Here is a 15,512-nt window from a genome sequence, read left to right on the forward strand (position 1 = left end):
CTCATAGTTGCATGTAGAAACTCATGGACAAGATGAACCATGAGCCCTGGGGCAGGCAGATGAGGGCAGGAAAAGTTCCCCATTGACCAATTCATTCCTGGGTGATTAGAAATATTGGAAGGATTTTATCACTTCTGATTGGCTTAGTATCTGTGTGAGTAAGAGCTGCTCATGGGCTGACCAGAATCTGCTCCAGGTGGACAGCTATCTCTGGGTCTGTTTATTGAAGAAATGTGTATACTTTCTTGAATGTGCTACAACTCTTCAGGGTATCCCTGGAGAACTTTGGGATAGGTCCAGCATTCCATATAAAAGATGGAACATCTTTCCCAAGAGTTTTTGGATCGTGTCTATCTCTGGCTTGACTCAATTGCCTAAAGTAATTGAATAATAAGTGCTTTTCCTCTGCTTCACTTTGAATGCTGAGACATGCATTTTGTTATTTAACCAGAGGAAACTTGCCCAAATTCTTGACAATCCTGGGCTCCTTTGAAGGATTGAAAATCTTGGGTCCTGGCTCTGTCTCCTGGATCTGCACGTTGGGTCATCAATATTCAAAATAATTCAAACTCAGGTGATCCAGTGACCAGCTTTCACAATTTGCTATATGAAACTGATTTGGCCAGGCATGGTGTCTCACGCCTATAATCCTAGCACTTTGGGAGGCTGAGGCAGGTGGATTGCTTGAGGTCAGCAGTTCGAGACCAGCCTGGCCAACATGGTGAAACTCTGTCTCTCCTAAAATACAAAAATTAGCTGGGCGTGGTGGCGGGCACCTGTTGTCCCAGCTACTTGGAAGGCTGAAGCAGGAGAATCGCTTGAACCCAGGAGGTGGAGGTTGCAGTGAGCCAAGATTACGTCACTGCACTCCAGCCTGAGCGACAGAGCGAGACTCCGTCTCAAACAACAAAAAACAAAAAAGCAGGAAACAGAACAAAACAAAACAAAACTGATTTGGTTTACAAATCAAGGTCAAAAATCAAGATTTGGAAAAAATCTTGGTCAAAATCAGGATTTTGACTACTGTTTCTCCATGCCCCGCTCACATGAGAAACCCTCTCTCCCTCCAAGCCTCCAACTCTGTAGTCACTTCTCATTCCCCAATCTGTGGGTCAAATCAAGGTCAAAAATCAAGCTCTGGGTTGCAGCCAGGCTTGGTGGCTCATGCCTGTAATCCCAGCACTTTGGGAGGCCAAGGTGGGTGGATCACCTGTGGTCAGGAGTTCAAAACCAGCCTGACCAACATGGTGAAACCTCATCTCTACTAAAAATACAAAAGTTAGCCGGCCGTGGTGGAATGCGCCTGTAGTCCCAGCCACTTGGGAGGCTGAGGCAGGATAATTGCTTGAACCCGGAAGGCGGAGGTTGCAATGAGCTGAGATTGCATCAGGGTACTTCCAGCCCGGGCGACAGAGTAAGACTCTGTCTCAAAAACAAAAAGGATTTGGGTTACAAAATCAAGTTAGTAACCCAAATCAAGTCTGTGGTATGGATTTGTGTCCAGTCCCTCTTTATCTGTGCCTTTGTGTTGGGGTGGAGGTGTGGCTATTGTTTTTTCTGATAGTTTTTCCTAATGTGTTATTATTTTTAGTGAGGTTAAGTCTACAGGTTAACTGAGGCATAAACAGACTTGCTATATTTGCTAATTTAGGCAAAACACAAAGCCAGTGATAAAAACCGATAAAACCCAATGGACGAAAACAGATGTTTCTGTAATAGCAGGAGTTGCTTAGAGGTTCAAAAGCATTTTACCTTCTTAGTTCATGGTTTCTGCTTTTCTTTAGTCTGCCAGTGTTGTTGTCTTTGGGATATGTCTTTTTACTATTTGCTCAAATTATTTCAAATATGATACTGGGTAGTGTTGTGTGAAATAGCTAAGATTTTATGTAGATGCTATTAATAAATTTAAACTAACATTTTAGGTGTGCAGCATTTTTTATCTATGAACAGAGGAGCTAACACTAGAAAGAGTTCTCTTTACAGGGAAGCAGATGTAACCCACCTGCTTTTTAGAATGGGGTGGTTTTACAAGGAAACATCTCTCTAGATTTTTTTTTTTTTTTTTCTGAGCTGGAGTCTCACTGTGTCACCAGGCTGGAGTACAGTGGCACAATCTAGGCTCACTGCAACCTCCGCCTCCCGGGTTCAAGCAATTCCCCTGCCTCAGCCTCCCAAGTAGCTGGGATTACAAGTGCGTGCCACCATGCTCAGCTAATTTTTGTATTTTTAGTAGCGACGAGCTTTCACCATGTTGGCCAAGATGGTCTCGATCTCCTGACCTTGTGATCCACCCACCTCGGCCTCCCAAAGTGCTGGGATTATAGGGGTGAGCCACCGCACCCGGCCGGAAACATCTCTCAAGTTCCTAAGGTAACTGCTTTGTTCCAAAACACAGATTCATTAAACTCAGTGTGTGTGAAAACTAGTAATAAGTTAGCAGAGCTGATGGGGAGTTCAGACTTTATGTTTTTTACTACCTTATTCCAGCAAATACAGGTTGGTGACAAAACCATAGAAACGATAGAAGAAAGGACATTTTATTTTTAAAATAGCAGAGTGGGAGCCAGTCAGCCATAGATTCAGATGACGAAAACGACCAAAGAAATATGCACAAACTCTCACAGTGTTATTTCAACAATGAGTATATATTTCCAGATTGTCTAAATGGGTATGCTTTTTAGCTTTAAGCTTTGCTTTCATTTTTATTTGGTTTGTGGAAAAAAATATGAAAACCAACAGAGCTGGGGAACATAACATTGGCCATGCATTCTAATTAACTTGTTTTTTTGGTTTGTTTTTGTTGTTTTTGTTTTGAGATGGAGTCTTACTCTGTCACCCAGGCTGGAGTGCAGTGGCATGATCTCCGCTCACTGCAACCTCTGCCTCCCAGGTTCAAGCGATTCTCCTGCCTCAGCCTCCTGAGTAGCTGGGATTACAGGCACGACCACGCCTGGCTAATTTTTGCATTTTTAGTGGAGACAGGGTTTCACCATCTTGGCCAGGCTGGTCTCAAACTTCTGACCTCAGGTGATCTATCCACCTCAGCCTCTCAAAGTGCTGAGATTACAGGTGTGAGCCACCATGCCTGGCAACATTTAAAATTTTTGAAATTAAGTTGAAGCAAACAATTGCTTTGTCGACCAGTGGTTTCAGCATTGGTTCGAGGGGAATTTTGTTAAGGGCTGTACATTGCTTTTTGATGTCGTAGGTTGTTTAAACTGACATCTCAAATAAGTTAATATTTCTTCCTGCCTCTGTGTCTTGGAAGTGAAAGGCCTTTTCACTTGGAAAAAGTTGAATTATTATCACACATTTTTTGCTTTCTCTTTTGTTTGTATTTTGAGATAGGGTCTCGCTCTGTTACCTAGGCTGGAGTGTAGCGATGCAGTCATGGTTCCTTACAGACTTGACCTCACAGGATCAAGCCACCCTCCCACCTCAGCCTCCCAAGTAGCTGGTACTATAGGTGTGCACCACTATGCCCAGCTAATTTTTTATTTTTTGTAGAGATGGGGTCTTCTATGTTTCCAGGGCTGATCTCCAACTTCTGGGTTCAAGTGATCCTCCTGCCTTGGCCTCCCCAAATATTGGGATTAGTAGCATGAGCCACCACACCCGGCGATAAATTTCTTTATACAGCGTTTAGAAGCTGTAAAACACTGTGTGCTGATTGAATTTATCGTCTCAATTTAAATTTTTTTTATAAGTTATATGCAATCATGATATTTTATTTCTCAGGCTACTGTGTACAGAATATGGGATTTGTTATGATTTGCATGCAAATCTGTGGCTTCTCAATTAACATTTGAAATTATCTTTAATTATGAGGTGTTGAGACCCAACTTCAATCCATATTTTATAGCTTTGCCCTTTATGTAGATAGGAGAGTGGCTGCCTGATAAAAACGGATGGTCTGTGTCTGAATTGTGAGAAGGGGGCGAAATCTCTAAGTCCAGGAGAGTTTACGTTGCTTTCTTGTTTTTTGTTTGTTTGTTTGTTTTTTGAGATGGGGTTTCGCTCTTTCACCCAGGCTGTAGTGCCGTGGTGCGATTTCGGCTAACTGCAACCTCCGCTCCCTGGGTTCAAGCCATCCTCCTGCCTTAACATCCCAAGTAGCTGGGATTACTGGCGCCTGCCATCACGCCTAGCTAATTTTTGTATTTTTAGTAGAGATGACGTTTTGCCATGCTGACCGGGCTGGTCTTGAACTCCTGACCTCGGATGATCCACCCACCTTGGCCTCCAAAAGTGCTGGGATTACAGACATGAACCACAGCACCCAGCCAATTTACATTACTTTCTATAATCATTATTCAGGATGGCTTTCCAACATACTGAAAAGTAGAGAATATCCTGGGTGGGGGTGGAAGCAGATGCAGGTTATTGTCACACACTTGCGTGGGGACAGCTTGTATGAAAACGCTGAGTTGGAGAAGAAAAGTTCAAACAAGCTTAACTCTTCTCCTTTAATTCCTTTAAGACAAGCTGTCCCTCTTTCTCAACTCCATGCCTTTCCAAAAAGACAGGCATACCAAGAAGATCTCATGGCTTTGTCAACTGGACATTTGACAACAATATATTTTTTTTTGAGATGGAGTCTTGCTCTGTTTCCCAGGTTGGAGTGCAGTGGCGCGATGTCAACTCACTGCAACCTGCACTTCCCAGGTTCAAGTGATTCTCCTGCCTCAGCCTCCTCAGTAGCTGGGATTACAGGCACTCGCCACCACACCCATCTAATTTTTGTATTTTTAGTAGAGACGGGGTTTCACCATATTGGCCAGGCTGGTCTCAAACTCCTGACCTCAGGTGATCCACCCACCTCAGTGTCTATTCTTAGTAACAAACTTGTGCCTTGATTTAAGAATTCCCATGTGGTCAAGCTGCTTGACCATCAGAGCAATTGTAAGATAAAGTAAGAATGAGACACCTTGAGGTCTCATTCAGGCCAGTGGGGATGTGTGGGGAAAACGAACAAACAAACCAAAAAAACAGGAAATATGGGTTAGTCACTAACCCTTTAATAGTGTTTCCTGTGTGTTAAAACTTTTTACATAGAGCCACTGCCTCTCAGGTAGGCATGATGGTGTCATTTTTCAAATGAAACAGTGGGAGCAGCAAGTTGAAATCACCCGTGTGATTTAAACTCGTGCATTACTTGGGGGAGAACTGTTGACATAATTCATTGTCAATAGTGGAAGGAACATGTTCTGTTTCCAGAAGGGTATAAAGGTACTGACTGGGTGCAGTGGCTCATGCCTGTAATCCCAGCACTTCGGGAGGCTGAGGCAGGTGGATCACCTGAAGTCAGGAGTTTGAGATCAGCCTGGCCAACATGGTGAAACCCTGTCTTTACTAAAAATACAAAAATTAGCAGGGCACGGTAGTGGGCGCCTGTAGTCCTAACTACTTGGGAGGCTGAGGTGGGAGAATCGCTTGAACCCGGGAGGAGGAGACTGCAGTGAGCCGAGATTGCTCCACAACACTCCAGCCTGGGCGACAGAGTGAGTCTCTGTCTCAAAACAAACAAACAAACAAATATATATATATATATATAAAATATAATATCAGACCAGCTAAAATCACATATATATGTGGGTCAAACATAAATGTGGTGTTTGAAATGTCCATTTTCTTTGACACAAAACTTCATTTTTCAAGTAAAAAGCCAGATTTTAATGCCCATTTGCAGTGTGCAAGTCCTCATTATTCCAGTGCTTCAGAGTCTGTGTTACAGGCAGAAATGTAAATATTTATTCTGTAATCATCCTTTAATTTTTTTTTGTTCTTTCCTGCATTACAGTTTTTGACTGGCTGTTTCGGAAGACTATGTGTTAGTTTCCTTTAACAGTGGGAGAAGAGCCCTTCATGTTGGCGCTGAAGAATGATGATGCCTATGTGTATGGGGACCTGACCAAATTCTCAGGTTTGGGGTTACCCTCTAGATAAAGATTCTGATGGGGAGAGGGAGCTGTGATTTAGTTAATGCTTATCTGACTGCGCCACCTACCGGCTCTGCAGGGAATATGCTGCCTGCCTCAGGTTTTCACCGAGGCCGGGTGCGGTGGCTCACGCCGGTCATCCCAACACTTCGGAAGGCCGAGGCGGGAGGATCACGAGGTCAGGAGTTCGAGACCAGCCTGGTCAACATGGTGAAACCACATCTCTACTAAAAGTACAAAAAATTAGCCTGGCGTGGTGGCGGGCGCCTGTAGTCCCAGCTACTCGGGAGGCTGAGGCAGGAGAATGGCGTGAACCCGGGAGGCGGAGTTTGCAGTGAGCCGAGATCTCACCACTACACTCCAGCCTGGGCGACAGAGCGAGATTCTGTCTCAAAAAAAAAAAAAAAAAAAAAAAAAGGTGTGTGTACCCCTGCATCCCTGCAAGGGGACACGAGGCACCATGGCCACCTGTCATCGTTCTTAGATCTGAGAAGAGTGAAAAAAAAATGTGCTTACTGTGTTCAGATAGATTTTGGAGTTTTAAAGCCTGCTTGCTGTGGGAGACTTTTCAGTGTTCAAGCTTTTATATTTAAGTACAATTTTTGATGATGTTGTGTCTTTTTTTTTTTTTTTTTTGAAATGGGGGTCTTGTTCTGTCACCCAGGCTAGAAAGAAGTGGTGCCATCACAGCTCACTGCAGCCTTGACATCCTGGGGGCAAGCAATCCTCCCACCTCAGCCTCCAGACCAGCTAAAATCACAGGCATGTGCTACCATGCTCAAATAATATGTTTGTTTGTTTGTTTTGTAGAGACGAGGGATCACTATGTTGTCCAGGGTGGTCTTGAACTCTTGAACTCAAGAAATCCTCCTGCCTTAGTCTCCCAAAGTGCTAGGATTACACACGTGCGCTACCGCGTGCAACCTGATATTTTATCTGACAATGGTAGGGAGGGGCCAGAAGAGTCAGGGAGAGGGAGATGGAGACAGAAAGGAAAAGGAATAAAGAGAGAGAGAGAGAGAGAGAGACAAGGAGAGAGACACTGATAGAAATTCGTTTTCCACCAACTGAGAAGAGAAGTAGCATCGCATCAGAGGGGGTTGATCCAAGCCATCTACTGTATTCGTTCATGAGAAATGACTGGCTGTAACACATGAGCCCCAGAATTTCTGTGGCTTAACAATTAAATAATTACTTCTCACTTATGCAGTTGTCCAGCGTAAGATTTAGGGACCCCTGAGCAGGCGGCCAGCTCTCAGCGCAGACAGCACAGTACCAGGGAAGGGCCACAGGAATTTTGGCACATGGCCAGCTGGTTCCACTGCACCTGCCCAGGGACGCTGGTCTCTAGGCTCCTGGCTTCTCAGCCTCAGCACAGATGTCTGCGTCCCCAGAATTTTAAGGTTGCTGGAAGCCGGGGCAGGAGGTGGGATGAGAATGAAGCTTTTCAGAGCAGAGACCATGACGGACCAATTTTCAAATCGCCTGAAAATGGAGCATGACCCAGATTCTTAGGAGACTCTAGGGAGGAGAGGGAACCGCAATAATAGCCGACATCACATTTCCCAGGGGAGTGGAGTCTAAGAGTCAGATTTGAGTGCATTTAGATTGAAATTGGAAAGATACAAAGATGGAAGAGTCTGATGTTTCCTCAAAAGGTTAACCGAAGACATACCATATGTAGTAGTCTGTTTTCACACTGCTGATAAAGACGTACCCAAAACTGGGCAAGTAACAGAAGAGAGGTTTAATGAACTTATAGTTCCATGTGGCTGGGGAGGCCTCACAATCATGGCAGAAGGCAAGGAGAAGTAAGTCACATCTTACATGGATGGTAGCAGGCAAAGAGAGAGCTTGTGCAGGAAAACTCCCTTTTATAAAACCATCAGATCTCATGAGACTTATTCACTACCATGAGTACAGCATGGGAAAGACCTGCCCCCATGATTCAATTACCTCCCACAACACATGGGAATTCAAGATAAGATTTGGGTGGGGACACAGCCAAACCACATCATCCTATGAGCCAGCAATTCTGCTTCTGGGCATGTACTCAAGAGAAAAATGAGAACACGTGTCCACCAAATAGCTTGTACATTTGTACACATAATGTTGATAGCTGCACTACTCACAATAGCCAAAAAGTGGAGGTGACCCAAATATCCCTCAGCCGATGAATGGATTTAACAAAATATGGCATATCCATACAGTGGAATGTGACTCAGGCAGAAAAAGGTTTCAAGTACTGACACATGCTACAATGTGGGTGAACCTTACAAACATACACTGGCCAGGTGCAGTGGCTCATTACCGTAATCCCAACACATTGGGAGGCCAAGGCAGGTGGATTCCTGGAGGCCTGGAGTTTGAGACCAGCCTGGTCAACATGGTGAAACCCCATCTCTACTAAAAGGAAAATGCAAAAATTAGCCAGGTGCGGTGGTGCACACCTGTACTCCCAGCTACTCAGGAGGCTGGGGCACGAGAATTGGTTTAGCCTGGGAGATGGAGGTCGCAGTGCGCAGTAAGCCAAAATCATGTCACTGCACTTCAGCCTGGGTGACAGAGTGAGACTCTGTCTCAAACAAACAAACAAAAACAAAAACAAAAAAACCCCAAAAAACCCCACTAACACTAATGATTGCTGTTGAGCTTTTTATAAAAATCGCAATCTTGGTCTCCTAAGTCATATTTTGGGTGGCGTATCTTCGTCTCCTAAGTCATATTTTGGGTGGCGTATCTTGGTCTCCTAAGTCATATTTTGGGTGGTGTATCTTGGTCTCCTAAGTCATATTTTGGGTGGCATATCTCGGTATCATATAGGACATTCCTTTAAGTATTGCTCATTCACCCAAGGTGGCAGATTCCTATGGACTCCATCATAAATCAAGGACATGAATGAAGCCAATATTCTGTTCCCTCCCATTATGAATAAGCATCATAAACAAGACACAGGAAAAACCATGTTTTGGCTCACGCTTTCCATAGAACTCCCATAGCCCTGAAATAGTCTGCTTTATTCGTAGCAATGTGCTGCCAGGACATACTTGTTTATTCCTTGCAGAAATTAAGGGTAATGACAACCACTTTCAGTTTAGCATACCATTTTGAGCATGTAACTGAAAAGTGCATTCACTGTATCTCCAAAAATAATGATACACATGCATATGTGTTTCTTGCAAACAAATATAAGTGCTCACACTATATCTCCAAAATGATATGCATGCATATTTGTTTCTTGCAAACAAAGTGCTCAAGCTATATCTCCAAAATAATGATATGCATGCATATTTGTTTCTTGATAGGAGAGATGTAAATATTTATGTGTGCTAAGATGTGGGGGACATTGAAAGGCCGCTGGGGTTTTTGCAGGTCCATTAGAAGTGTTGCATGTGTTAAGAAGATGGGAAATACCCTCTTCCATAATTTATGGATGCTAACTACATTCTCTGGCTCCCTTTCAGAGCCCGTCAGATACAAATGTAAAATTGTGCTTTCCTCTCTCCCCATTATTTTTCCATGGATGTCATTTAGGAAATGAAAATGAACTCATGAGGACATGAGGATTGGATTGGATTCAACCAGGAGAGTGATGGAGGGGTTTCAACAAAGTTCACCAAACTCCAGGCTCTTCCTGGTGTCTGTCCGTATGATTCAAAGTGTGATACACCCAGGCTTCCTGGAATTTAATTGACAGGTAACGTTTCAACATGTTTTCTGGAAGCACAGAAAGTCTAGATTTCAAGGAGGTGACTCTTTTCTCCCCAAAGCAGACCTTGAGACCGTGATTTTACCGCAAAGCCTTTGTGTTTGGGGAGGGTGGGCGGGGGTGGGTCCCAGGGAGCAGTGGGAGGAGAGAGGGAGTGAAGACAGAGTGGAAGGTATTATCAGGCCAGTGACTGCAATGAGAGCTTGGAGAGACAGGGTCATCCCACCGGAAGAGTGAGGAAGGCCGGGGTCTTTTTCTGTCATTTCCCAACATGTGTTGGCTGAGGTTGCTTCCAGGATTGGGGGCATGTGCTAGTTTTCTTGCACTTCCAATCTGCTCAATGGGTGGTGTATTCGGCCCTTCTTGCACTGCTATAAAGAAATACCTGAGAATGGGTAATTGATAAAGAAGAGAGGTTTAATCGGCTCACAGTTCTGCAGGCTGGACAGGAAGCCTGACTGGGGAAGCCTTAGGAAACTTACAATTATGGTGGAAGGCAAAGGGCAAGCAGGTGCATCTTACATGGTTAGAACAGGAGCAAGAGAGAGAGTGAGAAGGGAGGTGCCACACACCATTAAACAACTTGATCTTGTGAGAACTCACTCACTAGCATGAGAATAGCACCAAGAAGAGGATGCTAGACCATTCATGAAAAAGCACCCCCATGACCCAACCATCTCCCAACGGGCCCCAGCTCCAACACTGGGGATTACAATTTGACATAAGATTTGTGTGGGAACAGAGATCCAAACCATAGCAGGTGGGAAAGCAGGCTCAAGGGATAAGAGAATGGCATTGGGAAAATGAGTGCGTGTCTTGGCACCCAGAGGTTGGACCATCTTGCACTGACTGATACTGTTGAGGAGATAAAGTCCACGCCATATTGGTGAACTCCAGGAACATGCTTCATTTTTTTTGCAAGCAAGCAATGGCATCTTTTATATCTAAGCAGCAAGACAAGCTGCCATCTTGTTTATCAATAGATCTAACATCTGAGTTGAATGTCTGCCTATGAATTCCTACATCTCCTATCTGTGTGTCTATGAGAATAGCCAAGTTGCCTCTTTGCCTTGAGAGGAAAGGATGGATGGAAAAGAGTTTGAACACTCCAGGTTTGCTGGAGGAAGTGATGACATGTGAACAGAGGAGTCAAAGTGTTACTAGAAAGGGGTCCCAATTCAAACCCCAAGAGAGTTCTTGGATCTCGTGCAAGAAAAAATTCAGGATGAGTCCACAGAGTGAAAGCAAGTTTATTAAGAAAGTAAAAGGGCTGGGCAGGGTGGCTTATGCCTGTAATGCCAATACTTTGGGAGGCTGAGACGGGCGGAATGCTTGAGCCCAAGAGTTTGAAACCAGCTAGCCAGCATGACAAAACTCTGTCTCTACCAAAAATAAAAAAATTAGCTGGGTGTGGTGGCATGCACCTATGGTCCCAGCTACTTGGGAGACTGAGGTGGGAGGACTGCTTAAGCCCAACAGGTTGAGGCTACAGTGAACTCTGATTGTGCCAATGGAATCCACCCTGGGTAACAGAGCGAGACCTTGTCTCGGGGGGGGAAAAAAAAGAAAGAAAGGAATAAAACAATGGCTGCTCCATAGACAGAACAGAAGCGTGGGCTGCTTGACTGAGTATACTTATGGTTATTTCTTGATTAAATGCTAAACAAAGGGCATTTAGCATATAATCTGAATGCTATATTATATGCTAAATTCAAGAGTTTTCTGGGAAACGGGAGTTTCTATAACTGAGGGTTCCTCCCCTTTTAGACAATATAGGGTAACTTCTGGATGTTGCCATGGCATTTGTAAACTGTCATGACACTGGTGGGAACATCTTTGAGAAGCGAATGTATTAGAATTAGGGTATAATGAGCAGCGAGGACAACCAGAGGTCACTCTCGTCGCCATCTTAGTTTTGGTGGGTTCTGGCCAGCTTCTGTACTGCAACCTGTTTTATCAGCAAGGTCTTTATGACCTGTATCTTGTGCTGACCTCCTATCTCATTCTGTGTCTTAGAATGCCGAACCTCCTGGGAATGCAGCCCAGCAGGTCTCAGCCTCATTTTACCCAGCTACTATTCAAGATTGAGTTGCTCTGGTTCAAATGCCTCTAACAAGAGAACGTGTTGGGCCGGGCGTGGTGGCTCATATCTGTAATCCCAGCACTTTGGGAGGCCGAGGTGGTGGATCATTTGAGGTCAGGAGTTCGAGACCAGCCTGGCCAACACAGTGAAACCCTGTCTCTACTAAAAATATAAAAAAATTAGCTAGGCGTGGTGGCGGGCGCCTGTAATCCCAGATACTCAGGAGGCTGAGGCAGGAGAATCACTTGAACCCGGGAGGCGGAGGTTGCAGTGACCCAAGATCGCACCATTGCACTCCAGCCTGGGGGACAAGAGCGAAGCTCTGTCTCAAAAAAAAAAAAAAAAAAAAAAAAGAGAGAATGTGTTGGTCATGTGCTTCTTTGGCCAAGAACCTATGTGTGAATGTAACAGTGAGAGAATTCTAACATAGTTCACTCCATCTTGCTTCTCACCTCACAAGCTGACTGCATTTGCTCATTCCTACAAATAGGTCAAGCTAATCATGAATTCAGTTTACAGTTTAACTTTAAAGCAAGAATGATCATAGTCCCTTCCCAAAAATAACCCCCGAGGGGATCAGGAGGATGTGCACAGAAGGAACAATGTTATGTCAAAGATTTATAAGAGCATTGTGACCTGACCAAGGATGAGGAAGTTCCACAAGGCCCCTTGGCCCATAATAGCCGCCCAGATGTCTGTGGTCATTGCTCACCTCTTGCCTTCTATCACCCTCCCTCTCCCCCTAGTATAAAAGCAGCCTAAAATTGTATTAAGATGGTTCTTTCAACCCAAATGCCCATCAGTGATAGACCGGATAAAGAATATGTAGTACATATACACCATGGAATACTATGCAGCCGTAAAAAAGAATGAGTTCATGTCCTTTGCAGGGACATGGATGAAGCTGGAAACCATCATTCTCAGCAAACTAACCCAGGAACAGAAAACCAACCACCACATGTTCTGACTTGTAAGTGGGAGCTGAACAATGAGAACACATAGACACAGGGAGGGGAACATCACACACCGGGGCCTGTTGTGGGGGGGGTTGCAAGGGGAGGGAGAGCATTAGGACAAATACCTAATGCCTGCGGGGCTTAAAACCTAGATGATGGGTTGATGCGTGCAGCAAACCACCATGGCACATGTTTAACTATGTAACAAACCTGCATATTCTGCACATGTATCCCAGAACTTAAAGTATAATAATAAATTTTTTTAAAAAAAGATGGCTTTTTAGGACAGCAGTCTTCTGTCTTCTTGACTTGCTGGTTCTTAAAAATAAAGTTGCTGTCCTTAGCTTCACACCTTGTGTCTAGACTTACTGGCTATCATGTGATGTGTGGAGGGAACTTTAGACGTGACGACAGGATGGTGAAGGGGTGGTCACACGTGGAAGGAGACAAAAGGAAAGGTGCAGAGAACTGGGCAAGGCACTTGGCACAGCTGGCCATTTTGTGTGATTCTGGGACAGACAGAAGTGATGGTAGGTAATCTCCCAAAACTGTTCAGCAGCTGAGAGACCTGCTCCTTCCCCCAGCCGGCTCCGAGGAGCTGCATTTCTGCACAATGTACAGTAGCCCCCCCTTATCTGTGGTTTTGCTTTCCATGGTGAAAGAGTTTGGATATTTGTCCCTGTCAAATCTCATGTCAAATTGTCATGCCCAATGCTGGAGGTGGGCCTGGTGGCAGGTGTTTGGGTCATGGGGGCAGATTCCTCATGGCTTACTTCTGTCCTCGAAATAGTGAGTTAGTTCTTGCCAGATCTGGCTGTTTTAGTGCTGTGGCACCTCTCACCACTCCCGTGTTGCTCCTGTTTTTCCCATGTGATATGCCCACCCCCACTTCATCTTCCACCATAACTGGAAGCTTCCTGAGGCCCCCCAGAGGCTGAGCAGATGCCGGTGCTGTGCTTTCTCCATAGCCTGCAGAACCATGAGCCAATTACACCTCGTGTGTGTGTGTGTGTGTGTGTGTTTGTGTGACAGGAGTCTTGCTGTTGCCCAGGCTGGAGTGCAGTGGTATGATCTCAGCTCACTGCAACCTCCACCTCCCAGGTTCAAGCGATTCTCCTGCCTCAGCCTCCCAAGTAGCTGGGATTACAAGTGCCCATCATGACCCCTGGCTAATTTTTTTGTATTTTTGGTAGAGACAGGGTTTCACCATGTTGGCCAGGCTGGTCTCAAACTCCTGATATCAAGTGATCCTCCCGCCTCAGCCTCCCAAAGTGCTGGGATTACAGGCGTGAGCCACCATGCCCAGCCCACCTCTTTTTTTTCATATAAATTAACCAGTCTCTAGTATTTCTTTGCAGCAATGCAAAAACAGCCTACAACATGTGGTTTCCATTATCACTGGTCAACTATGGCTGAAAATACTAAGATATTTCAAGAGAGAGAGTGAGACACACACATGAAAGAGAGAGAGCACACCACATTCACATAACTTTTACTACAGTATATTGTTGTAATTGTTCTATTTTATTATTAGTCTGTTGTTGTTAATCTTTCACTGTGCCTAATTCATAAATTAAACTTTACCATTATAGGTTTGTTTGTATAAGAAAAGAAACAGGCTGGCCACAGTGGCTCATACCTGTAAACCCAGCACTTTGGGAGGTGGGTTGATCACCTGAGGTCAGGCGTTTGAGACCAGCCTGACCAACATGGCAAAATCCCATCTCTATTAAAAATACAAAAAAAATGAGCCAGCTGTGGTGGCAGGCACCTGTAATCCCAGCTACTTGGGAGGCTGAGATAGGAGAATTGCTTGAACCCGGGAGGTGGAGGTTGCAGAGAGCCGAGATCACACCACTGCATTCCAGCCTGGGTGACAGAGCAAGACCCTGTCTCAAAGAAAAATAAATAAATAAATAAAATATACTAAAGGAAATACAAATATTTTATCTCAAAATATATTTCTTTAATATATTGGGGAATACTCCTGAAATGCTATCTTTCCACTTCTCAAAAGAAGACATTCATATGGCCAAAAAAAAAACATATAGAAAAACCTCAACACCGCTGATTCTTAGAGAAATGCAAATCAAAGCCACAATGAGATACCATCTCCCACCAGTCAGGATGGTGATTATTAAAAAGTCAAAACACAACAGGTGCTGGCGAGGTTGTGGAGAAATAGGAACACTGTTACACTGTTGGTGGGAGTGTAAATGAGTTCAACCATTGTGGAAGGCAGTGTGGCGATTCCTCAGACACCTCAAGGCAGAATTACCACTTGACCCAGCAATCCCATTACTGGGTATGTACCCAAAGGAAAAATCATTCTATTATAAAGATACATGCATGCGTATGTTCATTGCAGCACTGTTCACAATAGCAAAGACATGGAATCAACCTAAATGCTTAAATAATAGTCTGGATAAAGAAAATGTGGTGGCCAGGCACAGTGGCTCATGCCTGTAATCCCAGCACTTTGGGAGGCTGAGGCGGGCAGATCACTTGAGGTCAGGAGTTCAAGACCAGCCTGGCCAACATGGTGAAACCCCATCTCTACTAAAAATACAAAAATTTGCTGGGTGTGATGGCGGGTGCCTGTAATCCCAGCTACTTGGGAGGCTGAGGCAGGAGAATCGCTTAAACCCGGGAAGCGGAGGTTGCAGTGAGCTGAGATTGCACTACAGCACTCCAGCCTGGGTGACAGAGCAAGACTCCATTTCAAAAGAAAAGAAAAAAGAAAACGTGGTACATATACACCATGGAATACTATGCAGTCACACAAAAGAATGAGTTCATGTCCTTTGCAGGAACACGGAAGGAGT

The sequence above is a fragment of the Pongo pygmaeus genome, chromosome X (assembly GCF_028885625.2).
Source record: "Pongo pygmaeus isolate AG05252 chromosome X, NHGRI_mPonPyg2-v2.0_pri, whole genome shotgun sequence".
NCBI classification, from domain to species: Eukaryota; Metazoa; Chordata; class Mammalia; order Primates; family Hominidae; genus Pongo; species Pongo pygmaeus.